Source organism: Gracilinanus agilis, chromosome 3, assembly GCF_016433145.1.
Source record: "Gracilinanus agilis isolate LMUSP501 chromosome 3, AgileGrace, whole genome shotgun sequence".
NCBI classification, from domain to species: Eukaryota; Metazoa; Chordata; class Mammalia; order Didelphimorphia; family Didelphidae; genus Gracilinanus; species Gracilinanus agilis.
In genome coordinates, this window is record NC_058132.1 from 85,944,244 (window position 1) to 85,970,184 (window position 25,941).

At 35.0% G+C, this 25,941-nt stretch overlaps 1 protein-coding gene across 1 annotated transcript in view; it reads right to left on the bottom strand.

Moving 5' to 3' along the window:
• The window catches only part of DNHD1 (dynein heavy chain domain 1), a 190,327-nt gene that overhangs the window by 71,719 nt on the left and 92,667 nt on the right, over positions 1-25,941 (bottom strand). The gene's annotated exons all lie outside the window — the stretch shown is intronic.

A 25,941-nucleotide genomic window follows, 5' to 3' on the forward strand; every position in this document is an offset into this window, starting at 1 on the left:
TAAAAAATCAAAGGAGAAATTAGTAAAATTGAAAGTAAAAGAACTATTGAACTAATTATAAGACTAGGAGCTGGTTCTTTGAAATAACAAATATGGGGGCAGCTGTGTAGCTCAGTGGATTGAGAGCCAGGCCTAGAGATGGGAGGTCCTAGGTTCAAATCTGACCTCAGACACTTCCCAGCTGTGTGACCCTGGACAAATCACTTGACCCCCCCCCCCATTGCCTACCCTTACCACTCTTCTGCCTTGGAGCCAATACACAGTATTGACTCCTAGATGGAAGGTAAGGGTTTAAAAAATAAAATATATTAAATTAAAAAAAAAAAAAGAAAAACCAAATAAAATAAAGTATTAGTTAATCTAATTTTAAAAAAGAAAGAAGAGAACCAAATTAACAATATCAAAAATGAAAAGGGGAAATTAAGGCAATTATTAAGAGCTATTTTTGCCCAATGGCAATCTAGGTGAAATATATTAATATTTACAAAAATATAAATTGCCTAGAATAACAAAAGAGGAAATAGATTACTTATGTAATCCCATTTCAAAAAAAGAAATTAAATAAGCCCTCAAGAACTCCCTAAGAAAAAGTTCCCAGGGTAAGATGGATTCACAATTGAATTCTATCAAACATTTAAAGAACAATCACAAAAAACTATTTGACAAAATTAGCAAAGAAGGAGTTTTACCAAATTCTTTTCATTACTGATACCCAAACCAGACAGACCAGAAACAGAGAAAGAGAACTATAGACCAATCTCCTTAATGAACATAGATGCAGGAATCTTGAATAAAATAGTAGTGAGAACACTACAGCAGTTATTGGAAAAATTATTCATTATGACCAGGTGGGATCTATACCAGGAATAAAAGGCTAGTTTAATATTAGGAAAACTATTGGCATAATTGACCATATAAATAACCAAACAAACAGAAATCACATGATTATCTGAATAGATGCAGAAAAACCCTTTGACAAAATACAACACTTATTCCTATTGAAAACACTAGAAAGTATAGGAATAAAAAGGCCTTTCCTCAAAATAATAAGTAGTATTTATTTTAAACCATCAGCAAATATTATTTGCAATGGGGATAATTTAGAAGCCTTCCCAATAACATGAGGAATGAAGCAAGGATGCCTATTATCACCTCTATTATTTAATATTGTACTAGAAATGCTAGCAGTAGCAATTAGAGAAGAAAAAGAAATTGAAGGGATTAAAGTAATCGATGAGGAAAGTATCGTTCTTTGCAGATGATATGATGGTATATTTAGAGAATCCTAGAAAATCAACTAAAAAGCTAATGGATATAATTAATAATGTTAGCAAAGTTGCGGGATACGAAATAAACCCATATAAATCATCAGCATTTCTATATATTTCCAACAAAATCCAGCAGCAAAAGTTAGAAAGAGAAACTCCATTTAAAATCACTATAGATGATATAAAATATCTGGAAATCTATCTGCCAAGACAAAACACAGAAATTATATGAACACAACTACAGAACATACAATTAAAACTAGATCTAAACAATTGGGAGGAAAACATTAAATACTCATGGGTAGGACAAGCTAATATAATTAAAATAACAATCCTACCTAAATTAATTTACTTATTCAGTGCCATACAGATCAACCTATCAAAAAACTTTTTTATAGAATTAGAAAAAATTATAACGAAGTTCATCTGGAAGAACAAAAGATCAAGAATATCAAGGGAACTAATGAAAACAAATGTGAAGGAGGGGGTGCTTAGCAGTATCAGTTCTTAAACTGTACTATAAAGCAGTAATCATCAAAACAATCTGGTACTGGCTAAGAGAAAGAAGGGAGGATCATGGAATAGACTTGGGGTAAATGACTTCAGCAATATAGTGTTTAATAAACTCATAGATCCCAGCTTTTGGGACAAGAACCCACTATTTGACAAAAACTGCTAGGAAAATTGGAAAACAGTATGGGAAAAATTAGGTTTAGATCAATATCTCATACCCTATAACAAGATAAATTCTAAATGGGTAAATGACTTAAATATAAAGTGTGATATTATAAGTAAATTAGGCGAACATAGAATAGTATACCTGTCAGATCTATGGGAAAGGGAAGAATTTAAGACCAAGCAAGAGAGAACATACAAGATGTAAAATGAATAATTTTTTTAAATTAAAAAAGGGTTGTATAAACAAAACCAGTACAACCAAAATTAGAAGGGAAGCAATAAAATGGGGGGGGGGGGATTTATAACAAGTTTCTCTGATAAAGGTCTAATTTCTCCTATATATAAGGAACTAAGTCAAATGTACAAGAAATCAAGCTATTCCCCAATTGACAAATGATCAAGAGATATGAATGGGCAGTTTTCATATGAAGAAATTAAAACTATTAATAATCACATGAAAAAGTGTTCTAAGTCCTTCCTGATTAGAGAAATACAAATCCAAACAACTCTGATGTCCTACCTCACACCTAGGAGTTTGGGCCAATATAACAGTAAAGGAAATTAATATATGTTGAAGGAGATGTGGCAAAATTGGACACTAATGCATTGCTGGTAGAGTTATGAATTGACCAACCATTCTGGAAGGCAATTTGGAACTATGCCCAAAGAGCTTTAAAGAATGCATGCCCTTTGATCCAGCAATCCCACTACTTGGTTTGTACCTCAAAGAAATTTAAAAAATGGAGATGGATCTGTTTGTACAAAAATATTTATAGCTACACTTTTTGTGGTGGCAAAAAATTGGAAAATTACAGGGTGTCCATCGATTGGGGAATCGCTGAACAAATTGTGGTATATAATAGTGATGGAATATTATTGTGTTGTAGGGAATAATGAACTGCTTGATTTCTATAAAAATAGGAAAGACCTCCATGAACTGATTCGGAGTAAAATGAGCAGAACCAGGAGAAGAACATTGTACACAGAGATTGAAACATTGTGGGGTGATCAAATGTAATAGACTTTGCTTCTGATAGCAACGCAATGATCCAGGACAATCCCAAGAGACTTATGAGAAAGAATGCCATTCACATCTAGAAAAAGAACTGTGGGAGTAGAAATGCAGAAGAAAAACATATGATTTGTTACTTGTTTTATTTGGGTATGTGATTTCGGGTTTTGGTTTTAAAAGATTACTCTATTACAAATATGAATAATATGGAAATGAGTTTTGAGCAATAATACATATATATTACCCAGTGAAACTGCTTGTCAGCTCTTGGAGTGGGATGGGAAGAGGAGAAGGAGGGAACATGAATCAGTTAACCATGGAAAAATATTTTTAAAAATAAATTTATATTAAAAAACAAATACTTCTTTGGTTGTATCCTACAAATTTTGGTGTTTTGTCTCATTGTCATTATTACTTTACTGAAATTACTGTTTCTATGATTTATTTTTTGACCCACTTATTCTTTATGATTTATTTTTTTAGCCTCCAGTTAATTTTAATCTGTGCTAAAAAGGCCTTTATTGAATTTAATTTTCATTGCATTATGGTAAAAAAAAAAGGCTCCATTTAAGATTTCTATTATCCTACATTGGTGAAATTTTTATGTCCAACATATGGTCAATTTTTTTGGAAGGTATCATATACAAAGCTAAGAAATAGATATTATATACTTCGTCCTATTCCCATTTGTTCTCCAGATGCCTGTCAACCTACGTTTTCTAAAATTCTATTTATTTCCTAAATTTCTTTCTTGTTCATGGTTAGATTTCTCTAAGTCTAAGGAAGTAAACTGACATCTTCCATTAGTACTATTTCCTCCTAAAACTCATTTAACTTTTGAATATATGCCAATAAATTTAACAATTTAATTGAAATGGAGAAATATTTTAAGATACATAAACTTCCTAGACCAACAGAGGGAGAAATAGAATATCTAAATAAACCTATTTTTTTCAATGACATGTAAACAATTTTTGACAATTGTTTTCTGACATTTTAGAATTCAGTTTTTCCCCCTTCCCCCAAGGCAGTAAATAGTCTGATATAGGTTATACACATATTCTCATGCAATACATAACTCCATATTGCTTATGTCATGAAAGAAGTCATATATCACACATGCAATAAAATTCTCATGAAAGAAATAAAATAGAAGATGGCATGTTTTGATCTGCACTCAGACTTCAATAGTTCCTTCTTTGGCTGTGGATAGTATTTTCAACATGAATGCCTTGTGGTTTTCTTGGAGACTTGCTTTGCTGATAATGGTTTAGTCTTTTACAGTTGATTATCATATAATATTTGTTACTGTGTACATTGTTCTCCTGCTTCTGCTCACGTCACTTTTCATCAGTTCATATAAGTCTTTCCAGATTTTTCTGAACTCATCCTTATGACATAGTATTCTATTATAACCACATACCAATTTGTTCATTTGTTCCCTAAGTGATGGACAACTCCTCAGTTTCCAATACTTTGCCATTACAAAAAGAGTTGCTAAAAATATTTTGGTACAGATAGGTCCTTTTCCTTTATCTCTGATCTCTTTGGTATACAGACCCAGTAGTGGTATTACTGGGTCAAAGGGTATGCATAGTTTTGTGACCTTTGAGCCTGGTTCCATATTGCTCTACAGAACTAAGACTACTTTAGAAAAAGAAAATTTAACAGGCCATAAATGAGTTTCCTTAAAAAAAAAAAAAAAAGCATCAGGACCAGGTGAATTTCTAAGTGAATTCTACCAAAACATTTAAAGATGGACTAATTTCAATATTAAACTAGTTGAAAAAAATAGGTAAAAGAATCCTACCATATCCCCTTTATGAAACAAATGTGATGTTGATACCTAAACCAGGAAGAGCAAAAACGGAGAAAACTATAGAACAATTTCATTATGGAACCTGGTTGCAAAAATTTTAAATAAAATACTAGCTAGGAGATCACAACAATATATAACCTAGATTATACATTGAGGCCAAACAGGATTTATACCAGGAATGTAAGGTTGGTTTAATTTTAGGAAAACTATCAAAACAATTGATTATATTAATTAAAAAGTGACAAAATCATGTGATTATATCAATAGATTCAGAAAAAGCTTTTGACAAAAAGCAACTCTCATTCCTATTGAAAAAACACTTGAAAGTATAGGTTGTAATGCAGGGTTGCAGCAAAAAATCTCTTGCATTTGCAAAACAACTGTAGCAGCCCTGGCAGTTGGAAGGAATGGAACATTGACCCTAGTCTCACGGCAAAAACCGTTGGAGCCTGAGACTATAAATAGTCCTGCAGAACCAACTGAGGGGCCTTTTCCTTTGGGGGCTTTGGGCCTTTGCCTGATTTCCCTTGACCTCTCCCTTGACATCCTGCTATTCCCTGGATTTCCCCACTGGGCCCTGGGAGAAGGGTATTTTTGGTGGGTGGAAATCGTGGGAATTAGCTTCTATAGCCAGGCAGGGAAAAACCTAAACCAAGTCATCACCTCACCTAGCAATCTGATAAACCTTATTAAACTTCATGGCAGTGAAATTATCCCTGGCTAAAGGAGCTGGTTCCCTCTGCCTAATCTCCTCTTCTGTGACCCGCCCCCCCCCCCCCCGCCCCAGCTTCTCCCTTGGCTGCAATTACCAGACCTCAACCCCTTTTCCCCTCAGCTTACCCTTGGCATTAATAAACCCCTTTGGCTTTTATACAAAGAGTTTCTGGTGAATCATTGTTCCCACTAGTAGGGCAAAGGCTGAAGAAGGAAAGGAATAACTTTCCTTTATTTCTTGAGGGCTAAACCAGGCATCCATCTTGGGCAGGAAGTGGCCAGCTTTCACTTCCTGTAGGTTTCAGTTTTCACTGGCAGGGAGGGGCCTCTTTACTCCTCCCCTCAAGAGAGCTTAGAATAATAGCAAGAGGCTGAATAAACCCTTCAGCTGGACCCATACAATCTCTGGCTGACCCAATTTATCTTGTATTGTAGAAATAGCCTCCCTGCCTGAAAGACCCAGTTTATTCCACTCAGTGCCCTCTAGTACAGCCTCTTGATTAGCAGTCCTTTATATTCTTTATTTATTCCATAATATATCTGGCGAGCATAGTTAGGTTGAACAACCTACAATCTTCTGGACAAGACAAAATGGGGGTAGCTAGTGTTATATTCATTCTGTATAGCTTGTGCTGTGAGGAATATTAGGTAGTTATTAATTAAGAATTAAGGTGTACCTAGCAGGAAGGAGCTGGAGCTGGGAATTCCAAGATGGAATGAAGGAGCAAGAAGAAGTGACTTGTGCTCTGAGAGGGACTCCATTAGGGATTAGCACAAACTGTGGTTAGCCCTGGGAGATCTCAGAGTAAAGGACACCCTGCATCCTGATTTCCCTGGGATCCTGTGTGGTGGTGGCATTCTAGCAATGAGGACAAGATCTACAGTGCAGTACCAAGGGAAGAGGAGAAGTTTGGGATCTGATGGACAATGTCCCAAGCACACTCTCTCAACTTGGTACCTGAGACCACCTTGGCTCTTGGCATCCAGAGATCATTGGTGGATTACAGTGAGAACCCCAAAGCCACATCAGCCCTTAGCTGTGCTGCTCAAGCCTGGAAGGACCAGGTCTGAGGCAGTCACCCAGAGACTCCATTATTGCTCCTTGGGCCCTGTCTGTTTAGGTCACTAAGTTAGTGTAGGGAAATCCTCCCCTTTCCCTGTGGTTTTTGTCATTAGGTTTTAAGTTTTTAGAGTAGAAATCCCTATCCCACCTTTTAGTTGAATATTATTAAAACCTGTTAATCCCTTTTACCTTGCCTGCTTGTTTCTAGACTCTGGCCTAGGGGAAGCTGTGTGACATTTAAGACCAACTGCCATTCTTGTGTGAATCCAATAAACTCTGGTCTTTCCATCCTGGTCCAGTCTCTCCTAAACTCCAGTGTGTGTACTCACAATAACGTTTTATTATAATATCCATGGTGTCTCCATTACCTTTACTTATCATTTCTACACTTGTCACTTCTAACCTGGTCTTTAATGCAAGGTGCTATAGATTTTGGGTTTGTTAAAGTTCCCAACTTGGTACAACTATTAGAAATTTATGACTATTCTAAGTGGTGTACTCTGACTCTAGCAGAATGTATTTGCTTTATTTCAATGGCTATAGCTCTAATCTTAACAATTTGGCAATTCCTATTGGTCTCAAAGAGGGCATTGATTCACTTATGGCAATTGATTGGCTCAAGCTCAACACCTAAACATGATACTGACTCTGGGGAACTCATAGAAAATATCAGACTGCTCTTTCAGGTTCTGAAGCAGATAAGGGAAGGAAAGGAACTGGACAAACACACAATTCTCCAGTTGGATATTGTGGAATCCAACTATTTAGGGACCAATAATACCACCACCACTACCAAAACAACAATGGCTAATGACAGCTAAGTTTTATTCGAACCATCTGCAGAATCCACAGTCACAGTTTTGCCGATAGTTGATAGAACTATCATATAACCAGGGGAAGGGGCAGTCCATGTCAAAACCTATAAGGCTTTTTCACCAAGTGATTTGGAGGTGTTAAAAAAGACATTTCCCAAAATTTTTCCAATATCCTTTCAATAGTATTAAGAAATTAAAAAGGGTCTTTACACTTTTTGACCTGAGCTTTAACAACGTGGAATTTCTTTTAGGGGAATTTTACTCATCCTCAGAAAAGGAAAAATTCCTAGCTGAAACATGCTCAAACCCCAACTTAACTGCTTGGCCCATGATTCACCAGGACTTAGACTTTACACACCATGCAAATTTGAGATACCTAATGCAGTGCAGAACGGATCTTTTGGAAGCAATGCACATATACGCAAAGAGGCCAAATTCATGGCAGAAGTTTGAAAAGATAAGGCAGGGAGAAGAACAACATCCCAGCAGCTTCCTCAATAGAGTGATAGAGGCAGCTGAGACAATATTCCATAACAAGGTATAAATGGATTTTTCTTTAAACTGTTAGGAAGTGCCTACTCAAAACCATCATGTATTATTTGTAATGAGGACAAGCTAGTTAGAAGCCTTCCCAATAAGATCAAGAGTACAATAAAGATGTCCATTATCACCACTATCATTCAATGTTCTATAAGAAATGCTGCCTGTAACAATAAGAGAAGAAAAAGAAATTTAAAAAATCAGAACAGATAATGAGGTAATAAAATTGTCTCTTTTGCAGGTGATATGATGGTACATATGGAAAGTCCTAGAGATGCAACTAAAAAGTTAGTTGAAAATAATTTTAGCAAAGTAGCAGGATACAAAATAAACCCACATAAATCATCAGCATTTCTGCTAACAAAGCTCAGGAAGAAGAGATAGTAAGAGATATCCTATCTAACCATAGACAGAATAAAATACATGGGAATATACCTGCCAAAACAAACCCAGGGATTACATTAACATTAATTATAAAATACTTTTTATATAAGTTAGAATTAAATAATTGGAGAAATATTAATTGCTCATGGGTAGACAATGCCAAATAATGAGAATTATAATTCTACTAATCTACTTACTTAATGCCTTGTCAATTAAATTAGCAAAGTTAATTTGTTGAGCTAGAAAATTTAAGAATATTCAAGAAATTCTCTATGTAGAGCAATGGGCTGTGAATTGGGAAGACTTTCAAGATTATCTCTCTGAGCCCACAAGTTCTATGATCATGGATGGATAATGTTCCAGAATATATACTAGATGTAATTTTGCATGATGGTAACATTTTGGGACCAGGTAACCAATAATCAACAACTATTTCTTTGATATATCAAGAGCCTTTTGAAGTAGCTCAGAGATACTTGGAAAGGAACAGTATTATGCAAATATTCTAGTGGATCACTGAATACTTAATATTTGAACAGTCTTTGTATTTTTTGCTGTGGCAGACTCAGGACACAAAGAGAGAGGTGCCAGATAAAACCTGCAAACAAAGAAAAAGGAGAGGGAGGAAGGGAGGAAAGAAAGAAAGGAGGGAGGAAGGAAGGAAGGGGGAAAGAAAGAAGAAAGAAAGTGTTAAAGGTTAAAAATTTTGGTATGAGTTTGATAAAATTGTGGAGAGCAGTTTGGTAAACCAGCGACACATTTATTTCCGAGAAGTCTGGATACAATAGGAGGGAAGGAAACTGAGATTATAGCTCTTAAATCTTATACTATGTCTAAAAGGGTATTCTTGCCTGATGAAGGAGGCCTATCTCAACTACACAGTCCTAACTAAGATTAAAATCACTATCTATCTACCTAACTAATAAAATAAAGCTTTATCTCCTCCAATCTCCTTAAACCGGTATACCAAACTGTCAGATGTCAACTGCCAGATCCTCTTGACTCAGAGAGACCGACGTAGAACTCCTCAGAACTCCTTCTCCCTAGGAAGTCAGAGAAAAAGAGCCCTTTGGCTTAACTGATTCTTTCTTTTATAGTTGGCTTCTTAAAGAGAAAGAGAGCCAATCTGTTACTGCCTCTTAAAGAGAAAGAGATTTTATAAAACTCCCAACCTGTCTGTAACTGCCTCCTAAAAAGACAGAGGGAGATTAAGAAACTCCCTCTAAAATTCCCTCTATCATATATCCCCTGAGATCTGTTGGGAGAAATATTCTCCCCAATGGATCTTACAAACAAAACTATTCTATACTCTATGCTAGAAACGGGGAGAAGAAAGAAAGCAAAAATAAAAAAATTCTTGCATCATGCAAGTCTTAAATTACATAAAATTGCAATTATTTACAGTTACAGAATAACAAAATTCTGACTACACAGAAAAAATCTAAGATATTAATTCAAATTCACCTTTTAGTTATTATGTACACAAAAATTATGAGAACATTATAAAAACATTATATACATTATATACACATTACATTATAAGAACATTATATACATATAATATCCCCCCAAGGTGATTGTTGATCAACACATGACTTATAACCCTTTGCACTATGCTAAATCATATAACATATACACCTACCCACTTTCTTGTTTCTTTTCAAACAAGAAAATCAAACATTTTATTGAAACACAAAATAAAAGTTCAGTGTCCTTGAAAATAGTGTCTGGTTGTAGTAGTCCTTGTATTTTCATCATTGAAAATAGTGTCCAGTCCTTTATTCTTGATTATCATTTTCAGTGGAAGGTACTCTTTTGACATGCAAACAATGAATCCACAATGTTTTTTCTCCTTTCTTGACTGCAGTAGGGGTTGTTAAAAATATATGGAATGGACTTTCCCAGGCTGGCTGAATTCCTCCTGTGTGCTGGAAGTTCTTTATAGAAACTGTATCTCCAGGATTCAAATCATGCAGCAGAAAGTCTATTGGTCCAGCTTTCACTACGACTCCTGATTCATGAAATTCTTTTATCTTGATTTGTAGATCTCTAATGTATGTAGCAATATTAGTGTCTCCTCCCAGCATCAGAATATATACAGGATTGAATGGTTTTGCATGTATTGGTGGATAACCAAACAGCATCTCAAATGGTGAGATGTATAGGTCTCCCCTTGGTCTACTTCTAAGATAGAATAAAGCTAATTGTAAAGTGTCCAGCCATTTCAAATGTGTCTAAATACATAATTTGCCAATCATGGACATTAATTCTCTATTTAGTCTTTGCACTCGTCCTGAGCTCTATGGGTGGTATGGCATATGAAATTTTGGTATTATCTCTAGGCATGAATATATTTGTGCTAAAACTGAATCTTTAAAGTATGTTCTCCTGTCTGAATCAATTCTTGCTGGTAAACCAAATTGAGTTACAATTTCTTTTAATATTTTGGCTACAAATGTTGCTGTATTCCTTGCTGTTGGGAAAACTTCTGGCCATCTTGTTAGCTGGTCTACTAATCATTAAACAAAATTTGTAATGTTCAGCTTTTGGCATTGTTATAAAATCAATTTGGAGATGTTCAAATGGTGTGTATGCTAACGGACATCCCCCAAATGCTTTTCCTCGAAATATATGTTGATTATATGCTTGGCAAATTGCATAAGCTGCACAGACTTTGGAGGGGATGTTTATTATGCCAGAGGTTATCCATACTTTCTTTACTGAATCTATAATACCTTGTGTTCCAAAACGACCATTTTTATGTATTGACAAATTTGTTGATAAAAAGTTCTCGGCAGTATTGGTTTACCTTCTGATGCTACACATACACCATTAATTTGTTTGGATTTAAAATTTTGTTTCCATTTTTTTATCTCTTTTTCATTATATGCCAAGGATATATCTGATTTATTGATAATTGTTAAAATTCAAAATCAATTCTGGGCCTTCTATAATGGCTAGTTTTGCAGCAACATCTTCTTAGTGGTTTCCTCTAGAAACAAAATCAGTTCCCACTGTGTGAGCAGAGCAATGTACTACAGTCAGGGTTTCAGGTAGTTGGAGAGCTGCAAGAATCTCATTTATAATTTTTGTATTAGCAATCATTTTGTCAGATGATGTTAAGAAATCTCTTTGAAGCCAAAGGGTATCCACAGTGTGACATATTCCAAAGGCATGTTTTGATTCAGTATAGATTGTAGCTTTTTTATCTCTTGCAATTACACACCCTTGTTTTAATGCTATCAATTCTGCATCTTGTGCACTTAAATTTGAAGGAAGTGATGTTGACCATAGAGTTGCAAATTCTGTTACTACTGCTACTGCAGTATAATGTATGCCATCTCTCATAAAGGATGGACCATCTGTAAATAAAACAAGATCTTCATTTTCTAAAGGAGTGTCTAGGAGATTTTCACATGGTTTTTCTGCTATAGACACTAGTGGTTCACAATTATGCAATGGTTCTCCTGTGATTGGTAAATCTGGAAGCACAGTAGTAGGACTGAGTGTTGTGCAGCATTTTAAAAAAATGTTTTCATTGCCTAATAAAGTTATTTCCTATCTTGTAAGCCTTTGGTCTGAGAATGCCTATGTTCTATGTCTTAGTAGTAAAGCTTTAACCTCATGAGGGCACATTATTGTTAGTGTGTATTTCAATATTAAGTCTGCAGATTTTGTTACTAGTAAAGCTGTTGCAGCAACTCCTCTCAGACATGGCAGTGTGCCAGAAACTACTGGGTCTAGTTGTGCTGAATAATATGTAACTGGATGTTGGACAGATCCTAAACCTTGTGTTAATACACTTAAGGCTACTCCTCTTTGTTCATGTACATGCAGAGTAAATGGTTTCTTGTAATCTGGGATGCCTAGAGCAGGTGCAGATAAAATTGCTTATTTTAATTTAGTAAGCACTGCTAGGTGTTCTGCATTCAATTTCAGTGGTTCAGTAACTGCATCATTTGTCAGTGCTATTTGTGGTTTGGCGATTTCCCCATAGCAAGGAATCCATTGCCTGCAAAATTCTGTGGTCCCCCAAATTGCTTTCAATCGTCTTTTAGTTGATGGGGAACTTAATTTTTTGATATCTTCAATACATTTAGGACGAATAAAATGCAAACCTTCAAGCTAAAACAAATCCTAAATACTCCACATTTGGGAGACACAACTGAAATTTTGATTTTGAAATCTTGTGTCCTCTCTTATATAATTCCAACAGAAGATGTTTGCTATCTTCTTGGCATGCTTCTGCATTTGGCAAGGCCAAGAGTAAATCATCCACAAAATGTATTAAATGGCTCTCCTTAAAATCTATATTTGCTAGATCTTGTGTCAAAATTTGGGAAAACAAATTTGGACTTTCTATGTAACCCTGGGGCAGACAGTACCACGTATATGGGACCCTTTCCAGGTGAATGCAAATATGTTTTGGGAATCTTCATGGATGGGTATTGAAAAAAGGCAGAACATAAATCTACTACTGTAAAATATTTAGAGTTGCTAGGAATAGATGAAATAATAATTGATGGGCGTGGGACAACAGGATGTCTTTTGATTACTTGATTATTAAAACTCTTAAATCTTGAACAAATCAATATATGTTTTTCGTTTTCATCTAATTTCGATTTCTTAATAGGCAAAATAGGTGTATTGTATTCTGATTTGCAGGGGATTATTTTTTCTGTTTGATTAAAGAATTTACCACTAGGGTAATTCCCTCAATTGCTTCTTTTGATAATGGCTATTGTGGAATAGATGGAGGTGGACCACCTCTCATTCTAATTTGGACTGGAACCACTGATTTAATTAGGCCTACATCAGTAGAAGACATAGCCCAGAGATTTGCAGTTTTATCTGTTGGTATTTTAAAATTTGGAGTTTTATCCATTTCTTGATTATCCAAAAAGAATACAAGGAACAAATTTAGAGATTCTTCAGTGAGTTCTAATGTAATATCACCATCTTGAGTACATATTATAGTGGCTCTTAATTTATACAACAGGTCTCTCCCTAATAAATTCATAGGGGAGTTAGGCATTAGAAGAAATAAATGCTCCATGGATAAAAGTTCCACAGACATCAATCATGGTGAAAGCTTTTAGACTTCAAAAGGAGTTCCAGACATTCTGACAACACTAATAGAGCCAATCGAATTACAATTTGAATCAGGTGTACTCAGGTCAGATCTTGATGCCCCAGTATCTAGAAGATAATCCTATAACGTATTTCCTACTTTCAGAGTAACATGTGGTTCAGTATTATCTGGGGGAAAATGAACTGAGATGTCTGGTGTAATTACATCTATGTGTGGAAAATCAAATGTTTAAATCTTTGATTCCATAGTCCTTTCTCTCCTGTTAAACCTTCATAATGGACCATGTACACCTTTCTGAGATTCTTCTCATTGAGGAGGATTTACATTTTGGTTATTGTGTATATATGCCCCATTACAGATATATTGTAACAATTCATTCACTTCAGTTTGGTTATTGTTTCTATCATTCCCATAGTTTCTACAATTGTTATTTCTGAAATTGCCTCTGTTGTTGTTATTGTTGTTTCTAAAATAGTTGTTCCTAATATAGTTGTTCCTAAAATTCCCACCATTATTCTTAAAATTACTGAATATCTGATTCTAGCATCTGCAATTCATCATTAGGTGTTCCCCTTTTCCACACAAATAACATGTTGGTCTTTGGTTTGTATATTCTCTTTAGTTTGTATATTCTTGCACTGGAGCCATAGCTAACCCAAAACTTGTATCTCCTTTTTCAGGTTTATCAATTTTTCCTTTTAATGTTTTTATCTCTTTTCTTAATGAATTCACCAAAACATCATTGTCATCTTTCCTTTCATTATGCCCATTATAAACATACACTGCCACTCTTCTTAGTTCATCCAGGTCCATGTTATTCCAATTAGGACAATTAGTTTTGAAATAGTCCTTAACTACCTTGCAGCAATTCTTTACAAATTGTCTTCTCAGTTGTCTAATCTCTCTCTCTTGTTAAATCTAAATATATGTATATTCCTCCTAATTCTATTAGTCAGTCCATATATTTTGAAGGATTTTCACCTACTTCTTGTCTTAACTTTTCAAATTTAATCCAAGTGCCTGGTCTATTGGAGCATGCTCTCATAGCTGTTAGTACTGCTTCTCTCACTTGGCACAACCTCTCATATTATTGGGGATTGTTAAAATTCCAATGAGAGTCAATTTCCAGCCAGTGAACCCCCCAATTTGCTTCATTTGTAAGGCTTATCACTTCATCTTTTTCTCTTTCAGTTAGTAATTCATCTAATAGATATTCTAAATCAATCTAGGTTGGATCAAATTGCCTGCAAATAGTTTCAATTTTTTTCATCACTGCTATGGGATCCTCCTCAAATGAAGGAGTGCCCTGCTTAAATCCATATCTTGGGGGGTAAATAGTCTCTCGTAAATGATAATTATAAATGATAATTCTTTTTCAGATTGAAAGTTGTCACTTCTCTTAAAGGGAAAAGGCTATTATCATCTCTCTTTTGAGTTTTAGGTTTAGTTGTTTTATTGGAATTAGTAGAAGCAGTGGCTATCTTGGTGGAAGTGGTTTAAGTAGTGGGAGAGGTAGATTTGGTAAATTTAGCTATGATTTTGTTTTGTTGAGAGATAGTGGTGGTCAACTTTGAGATAAAATCCTCTTGATATGAAATTCTAGTTTCAATTTGGATGTTGTTAAGTTGGTTTCTTTTCTTTGCAAAAATTTGACCAACTATTACATACAGCTGGTAATCCTAGATCAATCCTGAAAACAAACAAAAAAAACAAAGAATGGTAGCAATTTTAGAATATCCAGAACTGTGAGATGTAGTATCTCTTTAAATTTTCCTGGTAAGGGGAGCTGTTTGAGATAACAAGGAACCTCCTACTGCACCAACTGCACCATAATCTCTAGCACCATGGTTACCCCTCATTTTTTCTACTATTGATCAGAATCAGAAGAAAAGGAAGAAAGGAAGGAAGGGAGAAAGAAACAAAGAAAGAAAAAAGTAAAAGAAGGAAATCTAGTAGCAGTACTGGATTTTAAATTATATTATAAAGCAATAATTATCAAAACTATCATCTACTGGCTAAGAAATTGAAAAGTGGTTTCTATTGTATGTTCAGTGGAACAGAACAGACATAGAACAACCAGTAATAAAAAATTATAGTAACCTTGTGTTTGAAAAAAGTAAAGACCCAAGCTTTTGGGGAAAGAATCCACTATTTGGTAAAAAAAAATTTCTTTTGGGAAAACTGGAAAGCAATCTGGCAAAAACTATATATAGACCAACATTTACCAAGATATTATCAAAATGGATACGTAATCTAGACATAAAAAGAGTTGCCATAAGCAAATTAGAAGAACATCCAATATATTATCTATCAGATTTATGGATAGGAAAAGAATTTAAGGATAAACAAGACATAGAGAGCATTGTGAGATGTAAAATGAATCATTTTGCACATATATGCATGGAGTGGCACAACAGTTATATAAGTACTTAAATGGAAAATTAAATTATAGGAAGAAATAGACAGCAAAATCATTCCCCTTCCGGACCTAAACATTTCTAACAAAAAGATAGAATAGAAGATAGGAACCTGAATGGAACAGAATTTTAGAAATGTTAGCTATCTTAGGCAGTTACTGAATCAGAATAGAAAAAGACTATGTATATCTTACATCCGTACATGGAATTTTTATAAAAACTAACCATGTATTAGTGCACAAAAACTTGATAAATGAAAAAAGCAAAAACATCAAATATCTCCTCTACTGATGAAATTTAACAAAAATCACAATAAAGGTCTTGGGAAAAAATCAGATTTAAATGCTGATTACATAATTTAATCCTAAAGAACTGGTAAATCAAATGACAAACCATAAAATTAATAGATAATTTTGTCAAAGAAAATGACAACGAGCCAATAAACTTGGGATGCCACCAAAATGGAAAAATTTTGCATTAACAAAAGAGGCAGATCAGTAAAATATGGCATGCTATTAAACAACAACAACAACAACAACAACCTAGAAAATCTACAAACAAAAATAGTGAGATTCCAGAATAAAAGTTTAGAAGATCAACAGTTAACAAAATTGAAAGCAAAAAGACTCTCATTGAATTAGTAGTTAAAATAAGAACTGCTTTTATATGTAAAATCATTAGGTAGTCGATTTTTTTAAAGAGAAGAAAATCAAATCACCCATATCAAAAAAGGAAAAGATAATTCACAGCAAAAGTGTAAAAGGAACTAAGGTCATGAATCAAAAAACAGAAGTCTAAAACAACTGAAAAAGGAAGAGAAATAATGAAGAAAAATTAGAAAATGAAAATTTTAAAACAAATTGAGAGGAAAAATAAAGGGAAGAATTATAAAACTAGATAAAACAAGAAAAAAGGCAACTAATAATCAAAACTCCAAAATTAAGGAAAGGAGTAACAAATGAGAGGGTGATAGAGCTTAAGGTTGAGGGGAAGAGGGCAGTTGGGAATAAGGAGACATATTACCAAAGATATATTTTATGAAATTTGATATATTTTATGAAATTTGATAAAGTGGTAACAAAATTCATTTTGAAAAACAAAAAGTCTAGAATATCAAGGGAAATGATGAAAAGAAGTAGGGTTGAAGAGAGAGTAGTATTTCCAGACCTCAATCTATATTATAATATAGCAAGAGTCATCAAAACTATATAGCATTGATTTAAAAAAAAGGTGAATGAATAGGAACAGACTAGACAAGGAAGAATGAAAAACAATGTAACAATAACTCAGTATTTGATCAATGAGAAAATATAAATTACTTAGGAAAGAACTCCCCATTTTATAAAAATTACCAGGAAAACTGGAAAGCAGCTTAGTGGATGTCAAGGTTAGACTAATAACTTATACAATATTCTATAATAGGATGTAAATGGATATGTTACACTTTTATATTAAAGGTTATACTATAAAAAATAGGAGATCATATGTTTCTCATAATTATGAGTATAAGATATATTTCTAATCAAACAAGGTCTTTCAAACCTCTTCGCTAAAATTTAGGATTTTACCCATGAGAAAATGTGTTTTATTGCCTAAAATAGAATGCTTTTGCTTTTTCTTGCTTTCCCTCCCAAATTTATCTTTGGGCTAAGATTTTCTAGCTGCCCTCCATACAAAGACTAGTTAATTAGGGCATGTCTGTATCTACACCAATTTTTCTTTAGAACACCCCACCCACTAGCTTTGTGAAACTCTAACCCCTAGCCAGCATACACCAGAGTAGTGCCACCTAGGGTCAGGAAGCAGAATTGCAGGAAATTTAATAGTTAAATTTTAAAAATAGGTGACTGAGTATGGTGCTGAAAAGCATGGCCCACACTCTGAAAGAACAATTTCCTGCCTATCTCAAACAGCTCCTATTCCGGAACAACATTACTGAGTTCAAATAGCTATCAAAATTGGAGAAAAGGACTCTTAGATGCATTGTTCACATGTAAAATGGGTACCTTCCATCAACACTGATTGACTATATCCTGTCACATGCAGTTATTTTTTTTTAATTTGTACTCCTCCTATAACTGGATCAAAGATAATACCATTATAAAGGTCCATAGACAAATTGGACACTGTTTTGGCTGACACATTGTCATGGACTATGAATTTTTGATTTTTAAAAATTATTGTTTTTGTTAATAATAGGATATTTGATTTTATTAGCCCTAATACCTATGCATACCCAAAAGCTTTAGACTTTAGAAACCTGCCATTGATTGTAAAATATTATGGGATTTTAATTAATAATTGTGTCTGATTTCAGAAGAAGGGATGACAAAAGAGCCACTGTATAGTACCAAGAAGCACAAGGTCAAAGAGACCACCAATCCCTATGGGATTGATGAGAATTTGCACCAAGACAGAGGACTTGTTTTGAGGTTCAAGGAAGTGGCTGTTTGACAAAGTCAGATGCTGGACTCCCCTGTGCCAGATTTCCTACAAGTACCTTAGTTTGGCTGCCATTTTGGCTCCCCTATTCCTGAGAGTGAAGGAAAAATCAGACCAGGAAATCACATATTTCCCTTTTTTGTTAAAATCTAGTCCCTTTTTTCTTTTATGGTATGGCAATTTTCTGTAGTCCTGGCTGCTGATGAGTAAATTGTCCTACAGACTTGTAGAACTTAAATCACTTTAATTGGGCCCTGATTCAAGGACCTATTATGGGCTTATTTTTGCTTACTCAAAATTTTATATACATAATATTTTGAGATATATATATATTTTTCCCCAACATTTAATTTTTTCTCTCTTTTTTATGTTTTTGGTTTTCTTTTGACAATTGATTCATATATGCCATAACTCAGGCATGTATCTTGAGCTGATCCTAGTGTTGGTCAACATACTCCTCAGGGGGATTTTATAATTATTCTAAAATTCAAGGTTTGAAATCTTTTGGAGAAATTTCAGGAAAAGAAACATGCCAATATCTCAAATCAAGAAAGTGGATCTTTTTGGAGAAGGTGCCATAAAGAAGCCTGCAGAAACCATACACCAAATCAAAAGATCCAGAGTGAACTTTGGGTATAATGAACTGAACTGAAAGGAGTTGAACATATTTATTTTGAATGTAAATTCTTATGCCAAAGAGTACTGACCCCTAATTGGCTTTCTGTCAATGTGCTTACCAATCATTGGTTTTGCTCTTTTCTTTTTATTTCCCTCTTATCTCCAACTATTGTAATTTCCCCTTAGAAAGTGCAATATTGTATGCACCTTTAACTAGAAGATCTTTAGAGGTATAAGCTGGATATTTGAAATGTTTCATTGGGGAGACTAGGCATGTAAATCTGGGAAATTTCAACATGCTCATCTCCCAATAGAATCACAGGAGGATTGTGAAAGGGAATTTTTCCCCTTGTTCTATTTTAAGTTAATTAATCAAGAACTTAAAGTATCCCTAATTAGCACTTAGTAAGTCACTAACAAAGAAAGTTCACACCCTAACAGCCCATAAGCACTGCTGCCCCCAGTACCAGGCAAATTGAAAGGCTGTGATTGATTCCTTAGATGTGAGGAGAGCTGATGGATGGAGAAAACTATATATAAGCAGGAGCTTGAGAGAGATTCATTCATTCATTGCTTGGTCTTCATTCTTGCTCTTCATCCTTGGATGCTTTCTTGGTGGCCTTTAGCCTAGGGAGTGTGAACTCTGGTGGGATTCTTGGTGGTCTTGGCCTCACATGCTTGCTGAAGGTTCTCAGAGGTTTTTCAGAGACTTTGGCTCTTCAGATTTAGGCTTCCTGATCTGGACTTTGGATTCTGGTGAGATTCGCATTCAGATCTGCATTTGCAGTCTGAAGGCTCTAGGATTAGGGCTTACAGTATTTTTAGCTAGGTGATATTTTCTACCTCTTTCCTATATTTCCCATTTTAATATCTCTATCTTGCTGTAAATAAAGCTACTAACAGCCTACTGACTCATAGTTTAACTTTAACTTTTATAAATGGTGACCACAACAATTCTTTTTTTAACCATTATTATTTTTGTCAAACCAAATTTTTAACTATTACATTTGGCCACCTAAATTTTAATTATTACAAAGGGATAGAGTTGATTACAAAAACAGATAGTAGAGTACATGAAACTGAATAGCTTCTACACAAACAAAATTAATGTATCTGTGATAAGAAAGCAAATTGATCAATGGGAAAAATTCTTTATATCAAATTTTTCTGACAAGGGTTTTGTATCCAAGATTTGCAATCAATTGGAATATATATGTCTAATAGCTATTTTGCAATAGACAAATAGTTCTCAAAGGGAGAAGCCACCAAAATGGCCACAAAATCTTTAGAGATTTGTAATTCTAAGTATGGGAAGAGAAGAAACTAACTTGAAATTGGGCTTTAGACAAGTTGGTGGAAGGAAGAAATTTTTCATAGAGCCTGGGGACTATTGAGGAGAATGAAAAGAGAAAAGAGAGGTTGCTATTGTCACCTGGGCATGCATGACTAGGGCAGCAGCTGGAGTCCAACAAATTTTTTAATAGTTCCTTTTTTTAATAGTGGGGTAAATATGCATTTATATAGCACCTACTATGTAAGAGGAGGTAAGTGCCAACTACTTTGCAAATATTATCTCATTTTAGCCTCACAACAACTCTGGGAGGTAGATACTATTATTATCTTCTTTTTGCAGTTGAAGAAACTAAAGTATACAGAGGTTAAGTGACTTGCCCAATTAAACGTCAGGCTAGATTTGATCTTAGATCTTCCTAACTCCAGACCTCATATCCAGACTATATGCATTACTCCACCAGTTGCCTTTTTTTAAGATCATGAGAGATAAGCTGAGAGGTTGGTCTGTTTTGTCATAGGCACAAATATAAGAGAAATAAGCCAGCCAAGAGGAACTGGCAGGCCCTTCATGGTCCCCCAGTCTTACTTCCATTTGTGTTTTTCTTAAATTTATTTTGTTAAAGAATGCATTCACTAGATTTACTATTATTTCTCATAAATGGCTGAGGTCAAGTCTATTATTATGTTGCAGCCTGTTTAAGGCACAATGGAAGCCACTCAGAAGTGATTTTTCCTTAGTCCTGGGATAGAAGCTCAACCTTCTAAGCCCAGTGATGGGCAAACTATTCCCCATGGGCCAGATCCAGGCTATAGTTTTTCTATCACCACCTTAAGCAATTCCCAAATCACTACATCTGGATGTAGGGGTGCAGTGATTAGGGAATTGCCTAAGACAGTGATGGGTAAACTATGGCCTGGATCTGGCCCGAGGGGAATAGTTTGCCCATCACTGTTCTAGCCCTTTGGGTTTTTTTTTAATGTTGTCAGTATTTTACTGTAATTTTTATTAATTACCTTTTTATAATATAACTTGTATTACATTACATTTTCAAATGTAATTGTATTACATTTTATGATGAACTTATATTGCATTACATTTTTATAATTAGTTTATATAATTATATAGCAATGCGAAGTGTGAACCAAACTTTCTTTTTCTATCAATCAGCAACTTTTAATTTAATAAACCCAAAACTGAAAACATCCCTACTTAACACTTTGTTAGCTATCAAGTAAGAGAATTCACAAGTCACTTACTTAAAGAGTTCACACCCTCAGAAATTCAATCAGTCAGGAATTAGTGAATCCTTTTGATAAGAGTTTATACCTTCAGAGGATGAGAGGTGTGAATCCCACAGACACTTCCCCCCTGGGCAGTACTAGGCAATTTAGAAGCTGTGACTGGCCCCTGTGAAGAGGCGGAGGGACAAGAAGTCACTATAAAAGCCCTGGACTTGTTTGGCTGGGGAGAGTCTTGTGCAAGCAGTCTTCTGGAGATAGTCTTTGAGAGGTTGTCTTCAGAAATAGTCTTCAGGGAGTAGTCTTCGAGGGAACTTAGCTGGAGACTTCGACTTGGATCTTGGGCTTGGAGTTTTGGCTGGTGACTTGCCTCTAGAAGGTGACTTTGGACTTGAACCTTGGTTTCGTCTTGGACCTTGCCTTTTGGACTCACCTTGGGTGAGTGAGTAGCTGGCCTTTCCTTTCCTGGCTTCCTGGAGAGAGATTATTTCCAGAGAGGACTTTCCCTCTTGGAGGTGGCCGCATTGGTGGAATACTTGGTCCTCTGGTCAAGGATTAACAAACCCTGCCGGGTTGAGCCAAGCAGCTGAGCTTAGGAGCAATATTTAGTGTGATAGGCTAGACATCTTTTTTGTATTTCTCTACTTTTGCTCTTTCTACCTCTTTTTGTAAATAAAAGTTATTAGAAGCCATTTTGACTTGAGCTATAATATTTTAAATCAGTGACCACAATATTAATTTAGAATTTTCACATATTTAGTCAAACACCTAAATTTAATTACAGCAATTGCATTTTAATCTGGTTGGAGGTGTGAACATATTCTTTAAATTAAAGTCCATTTTCTTTTTTAAACTTTTCTCTTTTTTTAATTATATGTAGAGACAATTTTTTAAACAATTGTTGACATTTTGTGATTCAAATTCTTTCCCTTTCCTGGCCTGTCCTCCCCTCCCTGAAACAGTAAATAGTCTTGTATAGGTTATACCAGAGCTATCATATAATACATTCCTCATTTCATTAAAGAAGACACATATTGCATATACAGGAAAAAAACTCGTGAAGAAAATAAAGTGAAAGATGGTATGCTGTGATCTGCCATGTATCCCTTGGAACCTTGCCTTACTGATAACAGTCCTTCACAGTTGATCATCACACAGTTCTCCTGGCTCTGATCATATTACTTGGCATCAGTTCATTTAAGTCTTTCCAAGATTTTCTGAACTCTTCCTGTTGGTCATTTCTTATGGCACAATAGTCTTCCATTATAGCTATATACTTACAACTTTTTCAGTCATTGCCTACTTGGCAGACATGCCTTCAGTTTCTAGTTCTTTGCCACTACAAAAAGCTACTACAAATATTTTTGTGCAAGTAGGTGCTTTTCCCCTATCTTTGATTTTTTTGGGATACACTCAGTAGTGGTATGACTGAGTCAAAGGGTATGTACCATCTAGTCCATTGTTAGAGACTTGTACACATAATAGGAGTATAAGCATTACATGATTATTGTTATAAGTGCAGAATTACAGGTATATCTTGTTTTTATTGAATTTCACTTTATTGTGATTTGCAGATATTATTTTTTTTAATAAGTCTAAGATTTGTGGTAAGCCTGCATTGAGCAAGTCTATTGGTACCATTTTTCCAACAACATATGCTTATGTCATGTCTCAGTGTCACATTTTGGCAATTCTCACACTATATCAAAATTTTCCATTATTATTATTATATCTCTTAAGGTGATCCATAATCAGCAACCTTTCATATTACTATTTTAATTGTTTGGGGGCACTATTAACCATGCCCATATAAGACAGTGAACTTAATAGATAAGTATGTGCATTCTGACTTCTCCACTGATTGGCTGTTATGCCATCTCTCTCCCTCTCCTCAGGCCACCCTATTCCCTGAGACACAACAATACTGAAGAATATTACATAAACTTAGTTGATAAAGCAGTGTCAGGGTTTGAGAGGAAAGACTTCAATTTTTAAAGAAGTTCTAATGGGGGTGGGGATAAAATACTATAAAAACCATTTAATCCAACAGAGAAATCTTTCATGAAAGGAAGGGTCAATTAATATAGCAAATTTCATTGTTTTATTTTAAGAAATTGCTCCAGCTATTCCAGTCTTCAGCAACCATTACCCTGATAAGTCAGCAACCATCAACACTGAGGTAAGGCCCTCCACCAGCAAAAAGATTATAACTTGCTGAAGGATCAGATTATAGTTAGCTTTTTTGTTTGTCTTTAGCAACAAAGTATTTTAAAATTAAGGTTTGTACTTTTTTTTATACATAATACTATTATATACCTAATGGGCAGGTAGGTATTGTAATAGAAAGAGTGCTGGGCCTGTAGTCAGGAAGACTCATCTTTGTGATTTCAAATCTGGCCTCAGACACTTATTAATAAGTGTGTGATCCTGGGCAAATTACTTAATTCTATTTGCCTCAGTTTCCCCATCTGTAAAATGAGCTGGAGAAGGAAATGGCAAACCACTTCAATATCTTTGCCAAGAAAACCCCAAATGGGGTCACAAAGCATAACACACATCTAAAATGACTAAATAACTTTGCACCCTTAATGGACTATAGTATAGTGTAAACGTAAGTCTTATATGCAGTGGGCAACCAACAAATTCCCAGGACTTGCTTTATTGCAATATTCAGTCTGGAGCCAAACCTATGATATCTTCAAGGTATACTTATATTTATTATATTATATTATATATTATTATTATATATTATGAGACCATGGTCTCATAAATCTGCCTTGGACCAGAGTTTAGGTTATACTGTCATTAGAATTATACTATCAATAGCCTATTGTTCTTAATTTAACTTCTCCTTTGCATATTGTATCATGACATATTACCTATATTTTTTAGAAACTTGTTAAAATTTCTTCCAAAATCTAGAGTTCATTTCAGAATGACTGAAATTTCCTCTCCATCACAAACACAATTTATTGCCTGATTCTGAAAAGTGACAAATTGGTGAAGTACAAATAACATGAACTTCCTTAGGAAGAGACCATGCAAGTCTACTGGAAGAAGAAATTGGCAAGTCAAAAATGTATCAGATGATTATTATCAGAAGAGTAAAAGAGATAGCAAGTGGTTTATTTTCCCCAACACTGAACTATATCCTATCTCTGTGCCAACTTTGTGGTTTACCTTAGGAACTCTTTATTCCTTCCTATAGACATGCCTACTTTCACTTTGGTAATAGATTCCTCACCAAAATATCATCTATTGTCATCCATACATTTTCATGAATCTTTCTTCTCTTTGCTATGTGGATTTCCTTACCAGTAAACAGTTTTATGTCATGAAATGCTACCACTGTCCTATTCTGTTCTTAATCTTATCCTTCTAAACAAAGGTGCATTTTCCATTGTTATTGTAGTCATGATAAGCATCCCACCAAATTTCAGTATTAACTATGAGGCCACATTTACTATCAAGTTATTGATCTAATGTCAAGAGCTCTAACTCACCTTTCTTCATCACTAATGCTTTCCTCATATTATATCGACAGCTGAGTCTATGGATTTCTGCTTCTATTCCCCATCATGACTTTCTGTGAATTACTAAATACTTTTGCTTCTGTTTTTCTTCTCATACTCTGTAAGTGGCATAGTGGATAGAGCTCTGTGTCTAGAATCAGGGACACCTGAACTCAAATCTAATCTTTTGATACTTAAGAGCTGTGGGGCAATGGGCAAGTCATTTAACCTGTCTGCCTCAGTTTCCTCAACTGTAAATTGGGAATAATAATAGCATTTACCTCCCAGAGTTGCTATAAGGATCAAATGAGATAATGTTTTTTGTTTTTTTTTAACCCTTGTACTTCGGTGTATTGTCTCATAGGTGGAAGATTGGTAAGGGTGGGCAATGGGGGTCAAGTGACTTGCCCAGGGTCACACAGCTGGGAAGTGGCTGAGGCCGGGTTTGAACCTAGGACCTCCTGTCTCTAGGCCTGACTCTCACTCCACTGAGCTACCCAGCTGCCCCTGAGATAATGTTTTTAAAGTGGTTAGCAGAATGTTTGGCACACGGTAAGCTATATATGTGTATATAGGCATATACATATATGCTAGCTATTATGTCATAGCTGCTGCTCTTTGTGGTATCTAGTTTATCTGCTATATCAGTATTTTCCTCCCATCTCCCTCCCCTTTTTAAAGTTTAAAGCCCTTTTGACTAGTCATCCAGTTAACAACAGAAAATAACGCTTGTGCCCCTATCTTGATTACCCTTCTCTGGATATGGTATTTTTGGAGGGTTGTTATTCAGTCATTTCAGTTATGTACAACACTCTGTGACCCCATTTGAAGTTTTCCTAGCAAAAACATTAGGATGATTGGCCATTTCTTTCTCCAGCTCATTTTACAGATAAAGAACTGAGGCAAACAGGGTTAAGTGACTTGCCCAGAGTCATATAGCTGCTAAGTGTCTGAAGCCAGATTTGCACTCATGAAGATGAATCTTCCTGATTTTCAAGCCCAGTTCTCTCTATCTATACTGCCCCTGGATACAGT